We start from the raw sequence: 26,986 nt of genomic DNA, 5'->3' as shown, positions 1-26,986 counted from the left end.
GAAAGGTTTTAATAGTGATATATCCAAGGTCTAGCAAGAGTGACATAATATTTTTCCAAGAGCACTGTTTTTACCAGAGTCTGGCTATGAAAGAGAGACTACAAGCAGGAGCTGTAGCCACAGTGGCAGAGAAGGAGCAAGAAGAATGAATACCCTGACCTCTCACTCTTCCCATTTTCCCATCTCCCCCAGTACCTCCCATTATGCCAATCCTAACCAGGAAGCCAGAGGCAAGGAAGCCCAGGCTCAGAACAAGACAAAGAAGTGTGGAAGAAGGGATGGGGATGCAGGAGCTGATCATGCTGTCAAGCAGTCCCTAAGCAGCATCAGGAAGGTTTTAGGTCAGCTCTGCAGAATTCCATAGGTTTGATTGGTAAGGAGACAATGAACACAAATCGATTTACTCAGCTGATTGCTCATGGGACAACAGGCAGCATGAGCTTCATGTTGGCTTCAGCTCCACTTACCCTCCAGTTTCCATGGGGCCCATGCGAAGCCAGGTCCTGGTGGATACTGTACACACTGTGAGTTGTGTCACAGCTGAGCAACACTGAACTTAGGAAGCCACTCAGGAGGGATGCTAGAAAACATGCCAAATCTTTGTCCCCTGGGGAAGAAGTTATCTGTACTATCCTGGTCAGGAAACAAATCTTCCCTCTCTCTATCCTAGAGAGGTACACTAGACACTATATCTACTTTCCAAGGCTGTTTGCTATAAAGATCATCCTAAACACAAGCTGTCACAAGACTCACAGAAATGCCATGGAGAATTACCTCCCATCAGGTGCAAATGGAGATTAATGAACACTGGTATAAACACTTTTAATGTTTACATAATCAGTAGGCCTGGCTGGCTGACTTTGCTCTGAGCTCCACCCTGCTCCATGCTCGAACCTAATATTGCCCATTTGCCACAGTTATCACCTTTTCCTTCCAAGTCTGCTTTTTTTTCATTTGTTTTTTTATCACATTTTTTATGGAGTAAGGAAGTAGTAAATCTTAGTGAACACAAAACTAACTTTGGCTTTTGACAGATCTGTTAGATTCCCCTTGCCATTGGTTAGCTGATTGACCTTGTGTTTTCTTTTTCTCTGTCAAATTGAGATAATCACACATATTTTTACGTAAATTTGTAAGGATGAAAACCCAAAATGTTAAGTATCAGCCCAGAACAGGGTACATACTACTGTGGTTAATAGCCTGTGTTGGAAGGACAGGCAGATGGGTGTTTGTTCTCAGGTTTCTTAGGACAGTCATGGATTTTTCCATACAGTGGGTAAAACACAAAAGGTTCCACTGATGTTGAAAAACCTGGACAGTGCAGCACAAAATGACTGCAAAATTCCCCTATGACTTAGCATAAACCAGGGCTACTGCCTATTCCTGCTAGCTGGACACACATGCTGACTCATCCCTGCCTTGTAGTTGCTTTCCACAAAGCAAATGAAAGAGGAAAGCCTTGAGGTATTCTTATTCAAGTGCTTGAGCTTGGATTATTTGGGGAATAAGCACACATTTTAATAACCCTGTGGATTCAGTGAGAAAATGCAACATACATTTATTTGTTCTGTGTCCAAAATGTAGACTGTTCATAGGGATTTAAGAAAAACAGAACCTCGGGGTTCGAGACCAAATAAATCACTAAAACTCTTTTCATAATGTGAACCTCTGTGGGCCAAATATGAAGATAGGTGGATTTATATATTTTTAATATGATTAAGGATTTGGAAGTCCCCAACTTCTTAAGTACCATGGTTAATAGTTAATGAAGTACCTTTTTCTAAGCTGTGTGCAAATTAATATCAGAGAGAAAAAAATATGGCAAATGCATATGAATTAAAGCAGAAAGACTTTCCAGTTATTTAAAACCAGGCAGATGGAAACGAATTACTTTTCTTTAACTGTGGCTAGAGGCAAGGCAAAGATAGTAAGTCCAAGACTGGAGACTGCAGAGGTTTTCTAATCAGATCCCCCAGCCTGGCTTCCTGATGTTGTATCCAACCTCTCTTCACCAACCCCATACACACACGTGGGCACACACACACACACGCACACACACACACACACACGCACACACGTCTCTCTCCATTTCAAGGTTCTGTCCTGGATAATACCATCATTCCTAGTCCACTGGATCATGGCACACAATGATATTTCCTTGTCCCTTTTTTCTCACATACAAGCCCATTCTTTAAAGCCTGGCACATAGTAGGAAATTAATACATGTCTGCTAAATGAGCTGACCCATATGTTTATTTGAGCTGTAATGATTTTTGTAGGCATGGCAGGAGGAACTGTTGGATGTCATTCTCTTTTTTTGGGGGGGGGACGGAGTCTCACTCTGTCACCCAGGCTGGAGTACAGTGGTGCGATCTTAGCTCACTGCAACCTCCGCCTCCCGGGTTTAAGTGATTCTTCTGCCTCAGCCTCCTGAGTAGCTGGGACGACAAGCATGCGCCACCATGCCCAGCTAATTTCTGTATTTTTAGTAGAGACGGGGTTTCACCGTATTGGCCAGGCTGGTCTCAAACTCCTGACATCATAGTCTGTCTGCCTCGGCCTCTCAAAGTGCTGGGATTATAGGCATGAGCCACTGCGCCCAGCCTGGATGTCATTCTTGTCTTAGCAACTTGAAGCAGGTTCCTGGAACTGACCATTTATTTAAAGTTTTGCATAAAGGAGTACCATAACATCCCACATGAATTGCATATGTTTATCATAACACACCTTCACCTTTCACCTCCCCCAGGTGTTCAATAAACATGGAATGAATAAGTACTTGTATCATTTGGGAAATTATTTTACTATCTCTGCATCTCATACTTGATGTTATGGATTTAAACAAAAGTATTCTTACTTATAAAATGAGTAGCATTATTTCTGCTGTAAATATTCTGTTTGTGACTTGATTTGAAGAGAGTTCAAATCCAATGTTAAAGATATTTCTTGTAATGCTTTACAAAAGAATTGTAAAATTCTGCTTAATTTTATTCCTATCCTCAAAAACCTAATCAAGTATTGTAATTCTATAAAGAAAATATTTATTGATTTTTAAATATTTTTATTGCCTCATATAAAGTTGTATCAGAATTTTAAGTAAGTGCAAGAAATAGTAAACTGCTATTCTATCTCACATTCACTTCCCTCATAGATTCATAGACTCTCAGGTCTGGAGGGGTCTTTAAATTTGGTCCCTAGCTCTAGAACTCAGTCATTCTGGATTGTAAGCATTCTAAGGCCACTGCTCCTTGAACAGTAATGTGCATACAAATCACCTGGGACTGATGTTAAACTGCAGCTTCTGGAGTGAGGCCCAAGCTCAGATTTATTCCTAATAACCCTTAAGAAAGATTATTTTCTAGTTCTTTTTTCTGCAACTGATTGGAATGCAAACAGAGACAACGGGATAGGGTTTCCAGATAAAATTATTCTTAATCAAATCACATTTCAGGTAAGTAACAAATAACATTTTCAGTGTAAGTATGTCTCAAATACTGCATGGGATGTATACTAAAAAAGTCGTTGTTTGTCTGAAATTAAAATTTAATTGTATGTTCTGTAGTTTTATTTGCTAAATATGACAACCCTACATGGGCATAAAGAAGAAAAGCAAGGGCTTTGGTGTCAAGACCTCTCCGATATTGAGTTGTCTTCTCATTTACTTGCTGTGTGATAAGAGGCAGTCTTGTGACATCGAAGCCTCTATTTCTTCATCTATAAAAAGAGAGATAAGAGCACTGGCCATGCCGGGTTGTTATAAAGAGTAAATGAGTTGACACTGGTGAAATACTAGGCCCATAGTAAGTAATTAATAAGGCCAACAGAAATGATATTGATGATTGAGGTTTGTCCATGCTATTGACTCTGAAAAGAGAACATTGCATTCATTAGGAAATAACGTTTGCAATGTATATTATCATGTTGCCTCAATGTGAAAAACTATTGTCTGATTTTCATGCAAGCTTGATTTTCTATCTCAGTGATTCTCATCTTTTAGCATGCAACATAATCACTTATTAAAACACGATTGTTGGGGCCTAGAGATTATGATTAGGTAGGTCTGGGGTAGGGCCTAAGAATCTGCATTTTGAGCAAGTTCCAAGATGATGGTGATACTGCTAGTCTGAAGACCAACATTTGAGAGTTTCTGATCTGTATCAGAATTATTCTGGCTTTTTCATGGTTTTCTTGCTTTGTGTGGTTAAAGTTATGCCACCTACTGGACATAATTGAGAAGCACTCTCAATAGAAACAACATTTTTTTTAAATGATGAAATTCTAAGGGTCCTGTCGAGAGCTTGAAAATTCTTGTGCTTTTGACAAATTGGGAACAGACAGAGGATTTTTATTGTGACACAAGAATATCAACTTGTTTGTAGTATTTCTTTTTTAAATAAAGAAAACATTAAAAATATTCTCCCTTCTGTTTATAGTTAAATGTATAAGAGCAATACTGACACTAAGTGCTGCCAATTACTTGTTGTTTTCTAGTTCTCTCAATTTCATGAAAGAAAGGAACATATCTTGGTACAATAAGCACAAAAAAGTCTTTCTCTTTGGTCCTATGTATTCATCTAGACAATGAAAAGAAGTGAGATAATCTCAACAAGTAGTCTCTAATGTTCTGTGATTCTGCCCAAAAGACATTTTACTTAGCTTAACCTCAGAAGGAGAAAGATTCTCATTTAGAATGAAAGCCTGTTCTCTGACATTATACAACTCTTTCATTTTATAAAAACTAACCTAAATGTGACTCTTACCCCAAACGCAGTCATATTCTGAGGTACTAGGGAATAGAGGTTCAATATATGAATTTTGGGGAGGCATAATTCAGCCCATAACAGTACTGTACAAATGTTGTTTTAAAATAGAATCTTATCCCCTTGGGGTTTATTTTCCGCATTTGTAAAACAAGGAAGTGTTCCTGAGGGAGTTCTGAGTAACTTGAAACTCAATATTCTGTTGTGCTCTCATTTCTTTAGCCCTTCAGAGTCTACAGTTAAGGAGAAGCTTCTCCAGGAGCCACTGTACGCCAGGTTTCAGGAGAGGGGACCGTTTGCATTCATGTAGTGTTGTGAAAAGAGCAAGGCATCAGATAACTGAGTTTCATTTCAACTCAGTAATTTTCTTATTAAGAAAGCTTGGATATAATAATCAATCTCTCTGGGTCTCAGTTTCCTCCTGGGCAAAGTGGGGCTTGTAAAACCGTCTAGAGTTGCTCTGAAGCTAAGGCGTTTAACATGCGTAAAGTACCTGACACAAAGATTGCTTAACAATGGAGGCTCAGCGAATGGTAGTTACACATTGCACATTCAGCCTTGTCTTGCCTCCCCTAAGGCAGAATGAATCTTGCAGCAGCATGCCTCAGTGGTGTTTGGAGACTGTGCCTCATACTTCCCTGGGGTGACTGCGGCTATTGTGCTTCCTTCTGAGCCATACTGCTGACATGAGAAGCAAACAGCAACCTGTCTTTCTCCCCATTGCAGAGCCACAGATCCCTTTCTAGGGGCCAGTGAGAACAATGCTTATTCCAACAACTATCCATCATGACAACCTCATGTACTTTTTGGATGCAAGCTCTGGAATCGAAACACCAGAGCTTCACTTTCGAGTAGCCAGTTCTTTCTTAACAGCATCCTCAAGGAAGGTAAGAAATGCTGCATCAGGTCCAACAGCAACTCTAGAGAAAGCTAGCTCTAGACACTATGCTAGGTCAATTTTTCCAGTGCCTGACCACCTGGTAGAGCTTTGGTGAGTCTTTGACTACTTTAACTCTCTTTCCCTATTTCAAAATTACCTAAAGCACAGATTACCCTGGTGCTTCCTGGGTAAGTCTCTCTTAGGAGGGGAAGCTATGCTGTCATATTTAGGCAATTACTTAGATACTACTTGAAATGTGAAAAACAAGAGCATTAATAATCCCAGCACCCTTAAACAATTATGTTCATTTTTGTACGAAAAATTTCAGTCTAATATTCCTGTGTGTATATATGTACATGTATAATACATATATTTTTATATATTTACAGATCAAAGATTGTTTTATATAATACCATTTTTACTGTATCTAGCCAAGAAGCATTTTTCAACTGCTATCATTTTTATGGTTTAATTATATTATATTATTATATTATATTGTATTATATTATATTAACTACATGGACAAAAACTTCCTCATATCCTATCTATGAGTATTTATATTGCTTTTAATTTTATAAATGGTGCTGCAATGCCCATTATTATGCATATGTTTTCCATGCCCTCCTTCTCTCAAATCATTTCCTTAGAATAAATAAATTTCTAGAACTTGGCATGAACATTTCTATGTAGATTAGACTTCAGAACCAAGCATCCCTCACTTTCCTGAAAAGTGCTGCAGTCTTTTAAATTTTTGATTCTCTATAGAAGACAGAGCTTCTTTCATTGAAACTTTTAGTACTGAATCATAGAAAAGAGTGCCATCTGCTGCCTTGAAAATATCACTTCCTTCAATTTTCTGCTTGTTCCTGGAGAGCATGACCAGTTATCGGCCAAGATAAGATCTATTCCCAAGTTGGGTATTAAATGATAGGAAGAGTGTTCATTAAGTAAAGTCACATTGCCGTTATGAGGCCCAGCGTAACCTGCAGTTACGGTGTCTAGAGTGCAGCCAGGCACTATTTCCTGCTTCTGTTGGGAAATACAAAGTCCTAATAATTGGATGATGAGAACTTGTGATGCAAGCCACTGTAAAATGATATATGCTATGCTCTGGGCTGTGATCACTCCGTCCAACTAATCTTCCTCTTCTCATTATGCCGATCTATCCACCTAAGTGGTGATTACCTTTGGAGTCTTGCCTCAATCCTCTCCTTTTTGCCTTCCTAGGAGTTTTGCAAGATTTTCCTACCCCTGCAATGTGCCTATCACACTACCTCCCATGACTGTTCTTTGATTATTATATGAGATTTTTCTGGAGAGCAAGTTGAGACTATCTTTCACTTCACAAAAGGCTCTTCATAATAGGCCCCTGCCTGTTAATCCACCTTTATCTCTCATAATTAGTTCTTCGTTTTCTACACTCTATGATAGCTTTGTCCAATAAAAATATAATTCAAGTTACATATGTAATTTAACATTTTCTAGTAGCCACATTAAGAGAGGAAAAACCAACTAACCAAATAAAAGAAATACCTCCAAACAACAATAGCTTACCCAGAATATTATCATGTTAATTAACTTTTGATACTACACACATTTCAAGTGTTCAATAGACATGTGTATTCCCAGCTGTAGGAAACCCAAGCTAAATGTAAGTTCCCCAAATACACTAGTTATGTTTCAAGCCATGGGCCTTTGCATACAGTCTTCTTTCTGCCTGGAATGAGTTTTCCCTCTTCTGGTAAACTCATGCTCATGTTTACATGCTTAGAAGAAATATTACCTTTTCTAATGATTCTTCCTTGAGTCTCTGCAAATGTTATTAATCTCTTTCTTCTCTGTTCTGTGACTCTACATTTGTACAGGCTTCTACTTTATATTTATCACTTTCTTTGTTGATATATTGATTCCAATTTATAAATAATTGATTCATAGCTTTATACCTGATTTTGAGCTTCTTTAGGGCAGAGATGCCTCTGTATCACAAGCATTAAGAACAGACCACATTCTCACTATCAATGAGCAATAAATACGTGAATGAATGTCTATTAATTGAGGTACCACCCACTGTCACTGTTGATGCTTACTCTGTAGTCCTGTGTAATATTACAGGGCTTCAATACAAGTCTGATGGAAAGATGTATCCAGACAAGACATGATTTCTGTTGTTGCTCCATTTCTTGGTCAGAGTCAGAAACAAAAAAGAAATAACTGGTAAGAATAGGGAAATATTGGTAGCTTAATTTTGATGCCTGTCTTCACACTGATTTCCTGGGTGTTTTCTGGGATAATTGGCTTTTCAGGTTAAACTTAGAACACTATTTTAAAGTATTCAAACAGGAATGTCTTCATACTTTGAATAAGGTGTTTCCCCCACCAAAACTCTTTCTTCACAAAATCTGCTTAGATGTGTGCATGAGCTGGGACTTAATCTCATTTATAGTTAAATTAAATTCCCTTCCTGTTAAAATCTCCTACTATATGCTTCTGATAGAAAGTTTTTGGGGAAGGCTGGATGGCAAGATTATTGACATAGTGTATTAGGTTGTTCTTGAGTTGCTATGAATAAATACCTGAGACTGGGTAATTTATAAATAAAAGAGGTTTAATTGGCTCAAGACTCTGCAAGCTATGCAAGCATGGCTCCAGCATCCTGCTTCTGGTGAGGGCCTCAGGAAGCTTACAATCATGGCAACAGGCAAAAGGGTAGCAGGCAAGTCACATGGCAGGAGAGGGAGCAAGAAAAAGAGAGAAGGGGTAAGTCCCAGACTCTTTTTTTTCTTTTTCTTTTTGAGACAGAGTCTCCCTCTGTCACTCAGGCTGGAGTGCAGTGGCCCTGTCTCTGCTCACTGCAACCTCCGCCTCTGCTCACTGCAACCTCCGCCTCCTGGGTTCAAGTGATTCTCCTGCCTCAGCCTCCCGAGTAGCTGGGATTACAGGTGCCTGTCACCACACCCGGCTAATTTTTGTATTTTTAATAGAGATGGGGTTTCTACATGTTGGCCAGGCTGGTCTTGAACTCCTGACTTCAGGTCATCTGCCTGCTTTGGCCTCCCAAAGTGCTGGGATTACAGGCATGAGCCACTGCACCTGGCCCCAGACTCTTAAATAACTACATCCCCTGTGAACTGAGTCAGAACTCACTTGTCACCAAGGGGATAGTGTTAAACCATTCATGAAGGAACCACCCCCCCGCCACCCCATGATCCAAACCTCCAACCAGGTCCATCTCCAACACTGGAAATCACATTTCAACATGACTTTTGGAGGGGCAGACATCCAAACCACATCACATAGTTTGTATGTATCCTACTATCCTACTATCTCTAAGTAGAGTTGTATGTAAATGACAAAAGGTCGGCTCTGCATCTGAAAATGTTGTAAGCCATAGGGAAAGAAACTGCAATAGTATACCTGGATGCTATGCCTCTTAAGATTAGAAATCTGTTACTAAAATCAGGTAAAATATTAAAATAAAATATAAATATTTTGAAAATAGAAGAGTATACCTCACCCTGTAACTTAGATTCATTGCTTTAAATCTGCACACATCATATGTACATATATAAATTTTTAAGTAGGTCCCTTATTATATACTGGCCAAGGTGGACATACAGATATAATGCCAGGGATTTATGGCTTTTTTAGCAGATGTGAAAGATACAATTTACCGGCCCCTAAATATGAAAAATCATGGTGATATTAATTCAAAAATACCTAGTAGCCTTAAAATGTAATATTATATAAGCTTGATTAATAGTTAATATTTATAAACATTTTATAATATTTGAAAACAATTTGTAAGTTAAGTTTCCTCACTTACAAGAATTCTGAAGCATGTACTATGATTGCTGGATACTTGATGATCATAAATTAAATAAACTAGTCAGATCCAAATAACTTAAAAAGGAAAATTATAAAAATATTTTCACATTTTTATAGCAAAAACAATGTTTACTGTGGGATGTGAGGATATTTTAATAGGTTTTATATAATGATTTTTAAAAATATTTATTAACTTAGTGTGGTTTTTAAAAAATAAAATATTTTCTTTTTAGTGGAATCCTAATTGGTCTGTTTTCATCATGACTTATTTAATCTTCTCCTGGGGTGTATTCCAAAGTTGGATACTTACAGTGACTTATTTTCAGGATTACTATTGTTATTATGTTTATTCAGGGCATCTATTAGGTGTTTGATTTCCTTCAGTTGGTTGCCTCTGATGTTGGGTCCTTATTTCCTGTTGTCACCTAGATTTATTTTCACAGATTATTACCTATCTTTGAATTTTCTTCTTTATGGATTTTACTGTAGTGCCCCAACAAGTTATTTCTGAGGAAGCCTGTAGCTGTTTTTCAGTTCCTATCTTTCAGGTGTACCAATTGATTGGCTAATACTAAATGAACTAGAAGTATAATAAAATGTAGTGAAATAATGCAGGACTTAAAAATCAGAAGTAGATTCAAGTCCTACCTATCACTCACTAACTGGGCATTAAGCCTTCAATAAGTGGGAATAATGATGCCTGATCTGCCTTTGAACATGCTCGTCCTTCTGTCTGGAATGTCTATCCTGCTCAGGCCTACCTAAAAGCAATCTATTTTGCCTTCAAAACTCAATTTGCAGGTCAACACTTGCAGGATGCCTTCCCAGATAGAGTCCATCATTCCTTCCTCTGTGTCTTATACATACTACCACTTACTACGATGTAATGTGTTTACTTTCATGTCAGTCACAAGGCTATCATAAGAATGAAATGAAATGCTGTTCATAAAAATACATTCTGAATCATAAAGGTTCCTGTAGAAATTTTTTTGTACACATTGCACTGCTTTACCAAGTTGTAGCTCTTGTCTTCAGAGAGGCTAGCATTTAAGAAGTTTTTGACAGCACAAGTATAATTACTCATTTATTCCTTCATTCAAAAATGTTTATGGAAGCACCAACTATATCCCAAGAACTATGTATGAAAGCATCGCCAAGAGCATAAAATGTTTTGAAAATGTGATAAAATATAATACTTAAAACACAAAAAGCAAGTAAACAAGACCAATAATTAGTAAGGAGGGCTCTGAAATCAGGCATGAGCATCTCAGTTGCTGACAACTGAAACAAAAAATAGCATGGGAGCTATCAGAGGATAATAGCTACTCCCCTGCTCCACTTGTTATGGGTTATTATATGTGCAAAAGAATCTGGAGTTTGATAGCATAACCCACTGAATATCCTTAAGTTATCTCTTAGAGCTTATCATAGATATGTAAACGTGATATATTCTCATTTAAAAAGTGTGACTTTGATTATTCTTAATAAATTAATTTGTCATAAAACCCCTGGTCAAAAATTCTTTTAAGTTATATTTGGTTAGTTATGCAAAACTGAGTTGGATTGTTCCTACATGACTATTAGGATCAGGATTTTGGGACTACAGGTGTGTGCCACAATGCCTGGTACACTTTTAATTTTTTAATAGAGATGTGGTCTTGCTTTATTGGCCAGGATGGTCTCAAAATTATCCTACCTCAGTCTTCGAAAATGCTGAGATTACAGGTGTGAGCCATCACGCCTGGCCCCATCCAATTTTTACTGAGTGTCTCCCCTATGCTAAACTCTGGGAATACAGATGAGTGGGTCCCAGCACTGCCCTTTTGGAGTTCACAGTCTTGTATAAATCAGGTAAACACCCGTGATTCTATCTGGAGATTTTTAACTTAGTGTAAATAACTGAGATGAATGTGTTCCCCTTCCCTTTCCCTTTCATTGTTGGTTTGTCTCATGGCCTTTTGTGGTCCCTCACCTAACATGTCTAAGGGATCTGAAGTATATACTAGGCTGAGTGGTGATATCTGAGGTGACACCAGCTCCTTCTAATTGTATTCGGGTGTGTAGTCTTAGAGAGGACTGGAGGTTGGGGACAGCATTAGAGAGACTGAGCGTAGTTGATGCTTTGTGAAAATATTTTGTTGGCAACTGATAGTATAATTTCTCATTTGCGGTACACAGTTCACAAGTGGCTTCAGTAGTACCTTTATTGATTGTTTTGTAGACATAATCTCAAAGTGTCTCTGGCCCTACCACCCTGAGCATACCCAATCTCATCTGATCTCAGAAGCTAAGCAGGGTCTGCCATGGTTAGTACTTGGAGGGGAGATATAATTTCAAAGTGACAATATGTGAGTTAAATAACAGAAATAATTTTCAATACACTTTGTAAAGCCAAACAAATATTCTTTGTGTTGTGTGGGTTCTCAGTGTTTACCTTTTGGGATCATGATGAAAAAAGAAAACCCTCATTTAGTAATGCAACAAAATATATCTTGAATCCTCATTGATTATAAGACTTTTAATGAAGCCAACCAGACATCTGTTTGACAAATTATTTGGTTATTATGGTCTCTCTTCTTTGGGAGAAAATTTTCAGTCATTTCTAAATCTCTCTTGGACACTTGATTCTTTCTTATCACAGAAGAGCTGTTCTGGCTATATTTCAAAAAATTTCAGCAATATCAGTAGTGGTCTAATGTTTAGAACAGCTTTTGAGTCTCAGATCCTGCCATGATTCTTCTTAATGGGAAATACCATGAAATAAAATGGGGTATAGCTGGTGAAACAATATATGTCTCCTTGCTTGTTTGGCTTAAAGCTCATTGGACCATACTCCAAATCTAGCTGATTGTGGTACCAAGTATTAGAGAAACAATGACACCCCTGAAATAGGGATTTATAAATCATTTTTCTTTTGGGAAGTGGTATTGTGTATTGATTGAAATCAAAAAAGGATTTCATAGCTATCAATTATAATATTTCATCAATTAACAAGATGCATTTTTTTCCTGTACATGTAATATTTCTGAAATTGAGGCACGATGTTGTAATTGATGGCATGTTGTAGTCTAATTCGCCATATTTTTGTCACCATGAGTGGTAAATAAAACAGTAATGTTACTGTCATCCTAGATTAGATGATGATACGGCATTAATTATGTGAACCATAGAAAAGTTACCTAAATGCTTACATATTACATTGACATAACAGGATAATTTCTACTTTATAGAGTTGCTATGAAGATTAAATTAAATAATGCATATAACTCTCATTGCACAATACTTAGCACTTACTAAACTACAGAAACAAGATTGCTTTTCTATGTTTTATCTCATATTATTTTAGATTTCTTCTTTATCTCTGCGATACAGAGTAGAACATAAATTAGATTTATTTGCATATTAATAAGTATGTGTTTTTGTGATTACTTACTTGTTAATGTTATTATTCTAATAATCATATGATGATGTATTTATTTTTATTATGAAATATGATCGTGGGTGGGGCAGGGAAATAAGTATGGAGAAGAATAACAGTATATATTTGCAAAATGTCTTATGTTTCCTACCCTGACAGCCACTGCCAGCGCCTGTGTGCACCATCCAGAAGCCTAAAGATGGGCCTGGCCCATATGCTGCTGGCTTTGCTGGCACCTGGACACATCTTCTGGAGACCTGGAGATTCATCTATGACACCTGCCACCACCAGTGCCTGCATGCGCCATCCAGGAGCCTGAGGACAGGTCTGCCCTGCCTCCCAGTGCCTGTGTACATCTTCCAAGGAGCTGCCGTGCCTGCTATTGCAGGCACTCATGCATACTGTCTGGGGCCTGAGGGTGGTCTATCCCACCTACTGCCACCGCCCATGCATACTGTGCAGGGGACCTACAAATTGACCAGCTCTGCCTGCCACTACTGGTACACATGCAAGCCATCCAGGGGCCTAAAGATAGGCCTACCCCAACTGCCACTCATGTTTGCACATACCCCCTGAGAGACCAAAGAGCAGCCTGCTAAGCTTACTGCCAATACCACTGGCACCCACTCATGCAAGCCACCCAGGAACCTGGGGACTGACTTACCCAGTTGGCCGCTACCACTTCTGGCCCCCATGTATGCCACTTGGAATCCCAAGGTTAGCCTGCCTCCCCACTATTGCCACTCCAATATCATGCACACCACCTGAAGGTCTGAGGACCTACCCACCTGACCCACTGCTGCCACTGCTGGCACCTGAGCATGCTTCTTGGAGGCTTGAGGACCCACTCACCTGGATCCTCCACTGCTGGTGCTTACATATGTCACCTAGTGGCCCAAATTCTCAATTCTTGCAAGAGACATAGACAGTCTGAGACAGGAAGCTCAAAATCCCCAAATAGATTCAACTCAAAAAGGTCTTCTTCAAAGCGCGTTATAGGCAAACTGTCAAAATTCAAAGACAGAGACAACTCTAAAAACAACAAGAGAAAAGAGTCCAGTCACATATATGGAGATTCCCATCAGACTAACAGCTGGTTTCTCAATGGAAAACTTACAGATCAGGAGAGAGTAGGATGATATATTCAAATTGCTGACCAAAAAAATGCTGCCAGCCAAGAAAACTTTTACCCAGGAAAGTTATCCTTAAAAACTGCAATGAAATCTTTTCCATATAAACAAAGACGGAGAGAATTCACCATCACTAGACTGGCCCTGCATGAAATGCTTACAGAGGTACTATATGTGGAAGTGAAAGGATGATATTTGCCATAATGAAAACACACAAAGTATGAAACTCACTGATATAGGAGTCAAACATTATCAAGTGGGGTTTATCCCAGGGATGCCAGGATGGTTTAAAACACACAAACCAATAAATGTAATACTTCACATCAACAAAATGAAGGACAAAAATATGATTATTTTAACAGATACAGTAAAAGCATTTGATAAAATTCAACATCCTTTCATAATAATAAAAAAATTTAAATATATATTACAGAAATCTAAGTTGAATGTATTTCATTGTATTAACAAGATAAGCCTGTTAACAAACTTTGCCTCCTTATTAGGATCTATTGTGATCCTTTGCTTGTTGTGATGATCCTGTCATATGTCATATTAAAATGTAATTGTTAAAAGGAAAAAAAAAATCTCAACAAATTATGCATAGAAGGAACACATTTCAATATAATAAAGGCCGTTTTTGACAAACCCACACCTAACATCATACTCAATGGGGAAAAGCTGAAAGCCTTTCATCTAAGAATTGGAACAAGACAAAGATGCCCACTTTCATCCTCTAAAAACTTAATAGTGGAAGCCCTCACCAGAGCAATCAGGCAACAGAAAAAAAAAAGAAAGACATACACATTGAAAAAGAGGAAACCAAATTGTCTTTCTTTGTAGAGAACACAATTTTATATGTAGAAAAAACTAAAAACCCCAGCAAAAAACTTTTAGAACTGACAAATTTGGTAAAGTTGCAGGATGCAAAACTGACATACACAATTCAGTAGCAGTTCTATACACCAATAACAAATTAGCTGGAAGAAAAATCAAGAAAGTTGAACCTGGGAGGTGGAGCTTGCAGTGAGCCAAGGTGGCACCACTGCACTCCAGCCTGGCCACAGAGGGAGACTCCGTCTCAAAAAAAAAAAAAAAAAAAAAAAAATCAAGAAAGTAATTTCACCTAAAATAGCTACAAAAAAGCCTAGGAACAAATTGAACCAAGGAGGTGAAAGAATTCTACTATGAAAGCTACAAAAAAACTGATTAAAGAAATTGAAGAGGCCACACACAAAGAATATAAAGACATCCCATGCTCATGACCTGGAAGAATTAATTTAATGAAAATGGCTAAACTACCCAAATCAATCTACAGATTCAATGCAATCCCTATCAAAATACCAATGCCACTGTTTACAGAAATGAAAACACAATCCTAAAACTTGTATGAAACCACAGAAAACCACTAATAGTCAAAGCAATCCTGAGCAAAAAGAATAAACGTGGAAGTGTCACATTATCTGGCTTCAACATGCAATACAAAGCTATCGTAATCAAAAGTATGGTATTGATATAAAACAGACAATTGGCCAATGAAAAAGAATAGAAAATCCAGAAACAAATTTACACATTTATAGCCAACTGATTTTTAACAAAGGTACCAAGAACATACATTGTGGAAAGGACACTCTTTTCAAGAAATGGTGCTGGGAAAAGTGGATATCCATATGCAGAAGAATAAAACTAGATCCCTGTCTCTCATCATATACAAAAATCAATTCAAAATAAATTAGAGACTAAAATGTAATACCAAAACCTATAAAACTACTAGAAGAAATCATAAAACACTTCAGGACATTGGTCTAGGCAAAGATTTTATGGCTAAAACTTCAAAAGCACAAGCAACAAAAACAAAACTGGACACATGAAATTACATTACAGTAAAAAGCTTCTGCATAGCAGAGGAGACAATCAAGAGTGAAGAGACAACCTGTAGAATGGAAGATAATATTTGCTAACTATGTATCCAACAAGCTACTAATATTCAGAACATACAAGGAAGTCCAACAACTCAACAGTAAAAAAAAAAAAAAAAGGATCTGAATAGACTTTTCTCTAAAGAAGGCATACAAATGACTAACAAGTATATATAAAAATGCTCAATATCACATTATCAGGGAAATGCAAATAGAAACTACAATGAGATATCACCTTACCTCAGTTAGAATGGCTATTATCAAAAAAAATGACAAATGCCAGTGAGGATACAGAGAAAAAAGAATGCTTGTCAGCTTTATCAAAGACGACAAGCTGTCAGATGGTTGTAGATATGCAGCCTTATTTCTGAGCTCACTATCAGAATAGAGTGTCTTCTCCTTAATTTTTTAGATAGTTTCTATAGGAATAGCATCAACTCTTCTTTGTACTCCTGGTACCTGTTTTTGTACCAGTACCATGCTGTTTGGTTACTGCAGCCCGGTAGTATAGTTTGAAGTTGAGTAACATGGGGCCTCCAACTTTGTTCTTTTTGCTTATGATTGGCCAAAACTGGCCATAAACAAAATCTCTGCAGCACTGTGACATGTTCATGATGGCCATAACACCCACGCTGGAAGGTTGTGGGTTGACCAGAATGAGGGCAAGGAACACCTGGCCCGCCCAGGGCAGAAAACCGCTTAAAGGCATTCTTAAGCCACAAATAATAGCATGAGTGATTGGTGCCTTAAGGACATGCTCCTGCTGCAGTTAACTAGTCCAACCTATTCCTTTAATCGGGCCCATCCCTTCGTTTCCCATAAGGGATACTTTTAGTTAATTTAATATCCATAGAAACAATGCTAATGACTGGCTTGCTGTTAATAAATATGTGGGTAAATCTCTGTTAAGGGCTCTCAGCTCTGAAGGCTGTGAGACCCCTGATTTCCCACTTCACACCTCTCTATTTCTGTGTGTGTGTCTTTAATTCCTCTAGCACTGCTGGGTTAGGGTCTCCCCAGCCGAGCTGGTCTCGGCAGTTGGGGATGAAGAAGAGTTGGTTAACAAATACAAACAGAGTCAGATAGAAGAAATAAGTTCTAGTGTTCAATAGCACAGTTGGGTTACTATAGTTAATAATGATATTTAATAATAATTCATAATAGCTAAAAGAAGAGATTCGAAGTATTTCTAATACAAAGAAAAGATAAATGTTTGAGGTGCTGGATATCCTAGTAACCCTGATTTAATCATTACACCTTGTATGCATTTATCAAAATACCACATGTACCCCCACGAAATGTATAATTATTATGTATCAATAAAATTTTTTTAAAAATCAGCTTAGAATTTCTACTACATAACATTAAAATGTATCATCTAAAAAGAGTTCGTATTTCTACTAATTTTATGTGTATTAAAAATTTATGCATTGTTAATATTTAGCTACTTACTCAAATATTTAAAAGTTTTGAAGAAACGCAAAAATTGCCTGAGTATTAAGATCCCTGAGATATTGTACGAAAAATGCTAATGAGACATCAGAGATGAGCTCACAAAGGTTGGGAGATTGAAATGGAGCTCCAGGACAAAAGAAGTCAGAGAAGGAAGAAGAAAGGGAACTTCTGAAAATGAGAAGAGTAAAATGTCAAAGGGCTCATCAAAGAGAGGTTCCAGGTATAAATACTTAACCAGCTGTAAACAATGAGGGTATGTGTAACGTATAAGATGAGGGTACTATTCTGTAGACTGCATTTCATGACACTGGGAACAAAAGTTAAGTGCATCAGAGAAATATATTAAATGTGGCCATGGTAGGATATGTCACTGAAACATCTACTTAGTTATGAGCACCGTTTTAACTGCATACATGAGAAGCAAAAATGAATCTAGACAATTTATATACAAGACAGCAAATGAATTACTGTCTACACTTACTAACAAACCACGTGACTTTCTTGAGTTTAGCAATTGTTCCAATTAAGTGTTGTTGCTATGATTATTGTGTTTCCCATAAAATATTAAATAAACATAAAATAATACAAAATGCCTTATGTTATTAAATAGTCTTATCCCCATTTCATTTTTAAATCTTCCCCATGAGGTAAAGAGAAGAGGTATTATCCTCAATCTACAGATAAGAGATTGAGCACGACTTAAAGACGCTCATATCATTCAGATACTTTTAAAATTCCTGGTCCAGAGCTCTCTTCTGTGTTTAAAGTCTTACTCATACTCGCAGCGTCAACTTCCACTATATTTAGATTGTCATTTCTACTTCCGCGTGTACCTCCTCATATTTCTAATATATTTCCACTATGTGTCAATGCATCATCCCCAGCTCCACATGCCTTACACAAACTTGCCATCTTTTCCTTGTAGCAGACCCATTAGAGTTTTCTTCCTACATTTACATCTGTCAGCAGCACAGTTACTCTCTCATAGAAATTTGAAGTCTATTTAACTGCTCTCCTTTCTTTGATATCCTGTATTACAGTTTATCAATACCAATTTTTAAAATTATTCCTCTATAGTGGCTTTCCTTAAAACTTTCTCCAGTATTGTCTTCTAGACAGGTCTTTTGCAATAGCTCTTAGTTCTCTAACTCATTCTGTACTTGGCCAGATTAATCTTTATAAAATTCACTTTTGTATGTCACAGGTAGGGGGCAGAATGAAGCCTAAGGATTGATACCAAAGGAGGATCTCAGATCTCATTAGTGTTACCTTTTGGTCACAGAAGGTTGGGAGATAATGGGACTGGGTTGACCGAGAGAAATTAGAGTCATGAATCCAGCAAAGAGAAGATAATGCTCATCTAGACAAGCAAGGTCCTCAAAGATCTGACTTCTCCTGAACTATTTTGACGTATCTTCTATTATCTGCAACATAAAATTCTTTCTTTTGCACAGCTAGTACTTTCAATGAAATCGGAACATGCTGTGCTTATTTCTGCCCTGTGCTTTTGCTTGTATTGCTTTGTAATCACTCAAAAATGCACTCAACAAATGTTTATTGAGAACCTTCAGACTCTGGAAATACAAAAATGAAGATCCTGCTCTGCCTTTTAGTAATTCATAAGGATGTAAGGAGAGTGTGTTGGGAGAGGGAGTAAGCAATTAACTACAATATATTGCAACAAGTGCCATTGCTTGGAAAGCATTAGATGGAAACCTAAAGAAGCTAGTAGCTCTGGAGGTGACATTTGAACTTATCCTCTTTTTCCCCTCAATTTGTTCAGATCCTATTTGGGTGTCCACATAATGCTACAATTCCTCTCAAGTACCCACGGCCTTTATTGAGGTGTTAACCTACATTTTTCACCTTCTGAAACTCCTTTGGAAATTACTGTTATTATCTCTGGTTTTGCCATTAATCATCATTTATTTCCCGTGTACTCTCCTGGGTTCCTCCAACCAGATCATCAACTGCTAAGTGCCAGGGATCATGTTTTACACTTTTTAGTATCCACCTCCAGACATAGAAACCAAATTCATGTTTTAAAAGATTTCTTTCAATCCTTTGTGTACATACAAATTTTCATGTTTGAGAACTCTTATATTTGCAGTCACATATTAGTGTCTACAAGCTCTAGTGATCAAAAGAAATTTTTCAGAGAGAAGAATGGACTTTAGTACAGTTATAATTTCTAAAGAAATGTGTCATTAAATAATTTTAGTTACATATCTAGTGATCCTAAGCTGATTATTATGTTGGTAATGATTCTGTTATTTAGTGAAATTCAGTGCACATTCGGGGAAAAATGTGCAAATGTTTGAATGAAGCACTGCAGGCAAGAGAAAGTGATGATGTATGGTCAGCAATATATGCCGTGTTATTACAACAAACATGTTGGGTAGAATGTTTATTGATTTTTTTAATCCTTAAGTAGGACTTCTGGTCTATAAAATATTTAATATTGTTTCCCAGGATCAGCTTTCCTTGAACAAACATAGGTGACTGCTCTTCCCTGACACTTTTTCATCAATGATTACCAGACTGGCACCGCGGTGTACCCTCTTTCCTTCTTCCCTGTGTAGGTAAGGAAAGCTTGAACTGTGATTATTTTTATTTCAGTCACTTAAAACAAACAAGAAAGACAGATGGAACTGGACCAAACTGAAGGATTTTATAGCAGAGGAAGTGTGTATGCCTGAAAATAAATTAACCATTTAAAATAGACTCCATTTGCTACTTAGGGACCATTCAATCCATATATCTAGATTTGAATTTTCCAGATTAAATGCCCAATATAGTAACCATTCTTTTTTTTAAAAAAAAAAAAAGTAAAGCTAATGCTATTTTAAATTTTTAGCACTGAGGAATTCCCTGTTTCTTCAGGTTAAAATAAAATCATACAATAAAATTTAAACAGAACACTATTGTTGCATTCTACATAATACTTTTAAAGCATTGGAAAATACATGAATTTTCTCTCTACAAACAGTTATATCTCCAGATCATTATGTGTGAACACTAGTAAATCTTGAACTCATAAAAGTAGAATGAGTTTATACTTTACTGGTTACCAATTTAGGGATTTAAATTTATAAATGATTTTCTTAATAAGACTTTCTATTTGACTTAAGGAACAGATTAAAAAACAATGAAATAGTTCATGTAGCACTTTTAAATTATTAGAGAAAATAACATCATGTTTTATAGGAAACACTTATAAGCTATAAAAAAGCTCATAGAGGAAAAAATAAAAATATTTGTAAAAACTCAATAGATGATATTCTAGTTTTACTGTACATCACATTATTTTAAGATTACTCAAATAATTTGTATGTCAGAGAAGTTGCTTTGAACATGGGTTATAAAAGGTGTAATTTCAAACACTTTCTTCTGATAATATGCATTAAGCAAAGAAGGACTCAAAATGTAACATTATGAATATCGAAGTCCAGTGTTATGACTCACTTGGCATTGCTCATTTCATAAGAAAACTCATACAAATATAATCAGTGGCATATTAGATATGACTTAGGAGATTGGAGACAACTTCTAAATATACATTTTCATTTTCAATATGTATATACATTTCATAAATATACATATTCACCTAGCATTTGTTCTTCCACAACAATCATTGTATTTGTTCACCTGCTGCCTTTTTATGGTGAGGTTAATAACAAGTGCTCTTCTCTGTTGCCTTGGATTACTTGAATAAAAGCCTTTCATACAATCAGGGCCAGGCCCTCAGTTTAAGCCATTATTGTTGTATGATTTGAGAGAGATAATTTTGGTTTGGGGGCTTATTTAACTGAATTTTTATGGTGATTTTTAACAAAATACATTTGTTTCTTTAACTTTTTAATATGGATTCAAATATTAGCTAAATATTCAAGATACATCAGAGGGCAATAATTTTAAAGAATGGGAAAGCAAGATTGCTCAAATAAACCTATTCTGAAATGCATGTGTCATGCATTGACATTTCTACTATAATAGGTGACCAATTCCTGAATAACATGGGTTTTTTGTTGGTTCCAGCCCCTGATTGTTCCAGATAGTAAACAATGGGACGCTCAAGCAACATCTTGGAATAAAAATTTAACTTTTATTGTCAAATGCATTTTTACCTGATATGACAGCAAGTAAAAGATTAAAGGACTAAAGTAAGTTTGAGGGTCTCAGTAATTAACAAATTTGATTGCCTTTAGCTTTTCTTATGCTTTTTACCATGTATATGTATATATGGCAATAACACTTCTGGATACTTTATCAATTGCTCATATGACATTTCTTGTTTTGATACCACAGCTAAGTCATATTTCCCTATTGAGAAGTGGGAAAAGTTAGGCCAATATGCCAATAGAAATATCTAAAATAACACTACTCCTTTAAAAATCATTCTACTGATTTTTTTTATTTTTAAAAATTACTTACCTCATTATGTCTGTGTGATATTCAAAGTTAAAGGTCATTTATTTTTCCAGGTTGTAGGGAGGCTTCTGTGCTGACCATTTTCTGGCTTATTCATGAAAACATCGTAAGCAGAGGAACGAGAGGCAGTGAGTAAAACAAACATAGAAACCCAGGAGAAAAGACGTGCCCTGGAGACCTGTGCTAATGGCAACGAAGGGAAGGAAGGGCTCCTCCTCTGACACTTTCCCCATGTTAGCATGGATAGCTCACAGATCCCCTTTTCAGATGCTGAAATTGTACTTTAACCCAGAAATGTTTAGTCCAGAAATGTACTGAAACTAGTTTTTCCCCTGCATAAACAAGGAATGTCATATGCTTGCATATCAATATAGCATATAGTGTGCAAAGATAATGCAGCTTCTTGACATCTCTGATATATAGAGTTATACCAGGGCATAGAAATTTAATCTCCTGTTTATTTTAGTAACTGTTTAAAATGGCTTAATTTGGTTTTCAACTCAAATAATAGAACAGAGTTGTTTTAAAAAACCCATTTTTATAGCAATTTCTGGCTAAAAGGCCTGAAAAAATAATCATGCTAGCAATGTATAGCTGGTTCTGAGGGGAGATTAACCAGTCAGGAAAACATGAGCAGTTTCGCTGCTTTGAAATGATTGGCATTTTTGATGTCTCTATCCATGTGCAATAAGATGAAAAAGTAATATTTTGAGAATAGAGTGACCAGAAATAAACTCACATAAATATACTCAACTGATCTTTGGCAAAGGAGCAAAGGCAATACAATGGAGAAAAGATAGTCTTTTCAACAAATAGTGCTGGAACAACTGCATATCCACGTGCAAAAAAAAAAAAAAAAAAAAAAAAAAGGGATCTAGATACAGACCTTACATCTTCTAAAAAAATTAACTCAAAATCAATCACAGATCTAAATGTATAACATGTAACTCCAAAACTTCTAGAAGATAACATAGAAAACAATCTAGTGACCTAAGGTTTGGCAATGACTCTTTAGAGACAACACCAAAGACACAATCCATGAAAGAAAGAATTGATAATCTGGACTTTATTAAAATTAAGTATTTCTGCTCTATGAAAGACACTGACAAGAGAATGGAAAGAGAAGCAACCTATTGGGAAACATTTGTAAAAGAAATATCTGTTATAGAATTGTTATCCAAAATGTACAGAGAATTATTTAAATGAACAATAAAAATAATACGATTAACAAAAAAGACCAAAGACCTTAACGGACACCTCACCAAAGAAGATATACATATGACAAGCATATGAAAAGATGCTCCACATCATATATCATCAGGGAAACACAATTAAAACATCAGTGAGCTACCACTACAAACCTATTAGAATGGCCAAAATCCGGAACGCTGACAACAACAAATGTTGGTGGGAATGTGGAAGAACAGGAACTCTCACTCATTGCTGATGGTAATGCAAAATAGTACAGCCATGTGGGAAAACAGCTGGGCAGTTTCTCACAAAACTAAACCTACTCTTACCATGTGATTCAGCAATTGTGCTTCTTGATATTTACCCCAAGGAGTTGAACCTTATGTCTACACAAAAACCTGCACATGGATGATTATAGCAGCTTCATTTATAATTGCCAAAACTTTAAGCAACCAAGATGTCCTTTACTAGGCGAATGGATAAATTGTGGTACATCCAAACAACAGAATATTATTCAGCGTTAAAAAGAAATCATCTGTCAAGCCATGAAAATATGTGGAGGAACCTTAAATGCATATTACCAAGTTAAAAAACTCAATCGACAAAGACCACATACTGTTTGATTCCAACTATATGACATTCTGGAAAAGGCAAAACTATGCAGGCAGCCAAAAGATCACTGGTTGCCAGAGATAACTGGGGAGAGTGGGATGAATAGGCAGATCCCAGAGGAATTTAAGGCAGTGAAACTACTCTGCATGATACTTTGATTGTGAATATATGTCATTATTAATGTGCCCAAGCCCATAGAATATAAACACCAAGAGTGAACCTTAATGTGAACTCTGATTTGAGATAATAATGACTTCTAATTTAGGCCTTTTTTTTTTTTCTTTGTGGCTCACTAAAATGTTTCAGGTTCACCTTGTGTCTTACCTGTTCAAGATTTGGAGTCAGTCATTATTTTTAGACACTGTTCCTTCTAGAGAAGAGTGGCAGTTTGAAATAAAGTTCTGAGTGCTAGGTATTTTCACTCCTACGAGAATGTTATTGCTTCTAGGCCACTTCAGTAGACAGAGCCAGGAAATAAACTGTTAAAAATTATAAATTTGTGTTGATATTTTGGGGTTAAATTTAATATATGGAGCTTTTTATAACTTTTTTATTTTATATTTGTATCTCTTTTTAACATGGAAAAATCATTTTATAGTAATACTACATTTATTTTAAATTAGTTATTCTACAATATTTGTAAGTGGTTTCAAATTATAATACCAGTATATTACTATTATAAATTTAAGTATAGATTTTGAAGTTTTCTCTGTAGTTTAAAACTTTTTTAATTTTTTGTCTGTAGAAAGCATTCTATAAAGGATGGGTATTTAGAACACTGCACTCAAAACTTATTTGAAATAATAGTTCTCTCTGTGTAGCTATATTATAAATTTGATGTATTGACTTATCTGTATCTCTATGATTAATTGTTACTGCTTTTTTCTGCTTTAGTTTTACATTAGAATATATAATCTTGATTAAAATAAAAAATAAGTAAAAATTATGCTCAAAGTAATATGGTTTTTATTCCTATTGCTCCACCTCATTTCTACATCCATACATAGGTAACGAATTTCATTACTTTCTGGCTTATGTTTCCTTTGTTTATTTTAGAAACAGTAGGCAAATATGTGTGTGGGTAGATTAATTCATATTTTATTTTCATGCAACATTTCACATATTATATAAAATCCAGACTCACTAAATTTTGTGTAAGAATAAATCAATGTCTTAATTTTTTCTACATAATATTTCCTATAAATCATTTTATCTTAATACGTATAAATTTTCTTTATTCTTTTTCATGACTGTATATCATAGACCTATTATTGCACCACTGTTTATTCAATATATCCCTTATAAACTAAAATTAAATGAAATTTTGCACCTACAAGTGAGGTCTAATGTGTATGTTGTTTGTATTTGAGGAGTTATATTCTAGCATCCATTTATAAGAAGTTCTGTCTGTAAAATTACCAACAAAGTGTTTTTTCAAACTTTTTGAATTTCTGCCAATCTTAGAAATACCAATGACATAGTAGTATTAATTTGAATTTCTCTCATTATTGGTAATATTAATCCTTTCTTGTTTAGTGGCCATTTTCCTTTTTCTTTTATTTTCTGTGATTGGCTTATTAATGTCTTTTTTTTTTTTTTTTTTTGAGGTGGAGTCTCGTTTTGTCACCCAGGCTGGAATGCAGTGGCGTGATCTTGGCTCACTGCAACCTCTGCCTGCTAGGTTCAAGCGATTCTTCTGCCTAAGCCTCCTGAGTAGCTGGGACTACAGATACTTGCCACCAGGCACGGCTAATTTTTGTTTTTTAATAGAGACAGGGTTTCACCATGTTGGCCAGGCTGGTCTTCAGCTCCTGACCTCAAGTGATCGCCTGCCTTGGCATCCAAAGTGTTGGAATTACAGGCTTGAGCCACCGCACCCGGCCTATTAATATCTTTTGACTTAGATACTCAAACTTTTTTTTCAATTTTGAAAATATTTAGATGCCCACGAGTAGTGAAGATGGTACAGGGTTCCTGTATACACTTCACCCTGTTTCCCAATGTTAGCATTTTACAATATCATTGTACATTTACTGAAACCAAGAACTTAGCATTGTTACAATACTGTGAACCAATCTGCAGACTTTATTCAGATTTTATTAGTTTTCCACTAATATTATTTTTCTGTTCCAGGATACCGCATTGCGTTTAGTTATCTCGTTGGTCTCTTCCAATCTGTAATTGTTTCTCAGTCTTTATTGTCTATGACTTTGATACTTTTGAAGAGTATTGGTCAGGCATTTTGGAAAATGTCTCTTTGTTTGTGTTTGTCTGATGTTTTCTTATGACTGGACTGGGCTACTGGGTTTTTAAGAAAAATACCACGAAGCTGAAGTGCCCGTCTTATCACACCAGAGGAACATGGTATGAACATGATTCATAACTTGTGATATTAACTTTGATTACTTGGTTAGAATGATTTTGATTTGGTTTCTAAACTATAAAATTACACTCCCCAATTTTCATTTTCTATGTGTTAAAAGTGAGTAACTAAGTTTAGTTTATACTCAAGAAAAGGAAAATTACATTCTACTTCTTGAAGGGAGGGCATCAAGGAATTGGTGGATATATGTTAAAACCACCGTATTTTTTTTTTTAATTTCATGAATACACTTTTCAGACATGAAAATATCCTCTTTCTCTTTAAAGTTTTACCCACTTATTTTAGCATTTGCCAGTGGATCTTGCCTGTACCAATTATCATGTGATGTTCTAAGGTATTTTTTCTTTTTCCCATTCCTTCTACATTTATTCTTGGGGATTCTTCTGTAAAAAAATATTTGTTCCTTAAAACTCATTTAGTTATTTATTGGGACATTTACTTTTATAAACATAGACTTATAGGTTTTTATTTTATTATTTTACTTATAATCTAACATTATTTTTATTTATTTTGTTGCTCAAATAGCAACAAAATAAATAAAAGTTCTTTCACACTGGCTCCTGTATTTTTTCTTTTACTATCTATTTTCTAGTATTACAGAATCCATTATGCTGTACTTGTATTTTGCCTGCCATGTTTCATGAGCACATAGACATGCAAAAAACTTTCTTATTTTGAAATATTTGTATGCTTACAGAATATTTACAAAAGTAGTGTGAAGTTTTGTTTTGTTTTTGTTTTGTTTTGTTTTGTTTGAGGCAGGGTCTCACACTGCCTTGTACAGTGTCAGGGTCTCACACTGTGGTCGTACAGTGGCACGACCATAGATCACTGCAGCCTCGGCCTCTGGGCTCAAGTGATCCTCTCACCTTGACCTCTCAAAGAGTTAGGATTACAAGCATGAGCCACCGTGCCCAGCCTCGAGTTTTAATATATCTCTCATTCAGCTTTTCCTAATGGTAACATCTTATGGAACCATAGTACA

General features: G+C 36.2%; 1 long non-coding RNA gene across 1 annotated transcript in view; it reads right to left on the bottom strand.

The window, feature by feature from the left end:
• The window catches only part of LOC129033949 (uncharacterized), a 38,005-nt gene extending 16,012 nt beyond the window's left edge, over nt 1-21,993 (bottom strand). Inside the window, exon 1 of the long non-coding RNA XR_008501716.1 lies at nt 21,819-21,993. This is a non-coding gene — a long non-coding RNA (uncharacterized LOC129033949). The remainder of the gene's footprint in view (nt 1-21,818) is intronic.
• Nucleotides 21,994-26,986: the final 4,993 nt, after the last annotated feature.

The sequence above is a fragment of the Pongo pygmaeus genome, chromosome 2 (assembly GCF_028885625.2).
Source record: "Pongo pygmaeus isolate AG05252 chromosome 2, NHGRI_mPonPyg2-v2.0_pri, whole genome shotgun sequence".
Lineage (NCBI taxonomy): Eukaryota > Metazoa > Chordata > Mammalia > Primates > Hominidae > Pongo > Pongo pygmaeus.
The sequence above is the reverse complement of the archived record's forward strand: the minus strand, read 5'-3'. Positions and strand labels throughout refer to the sequence as shown.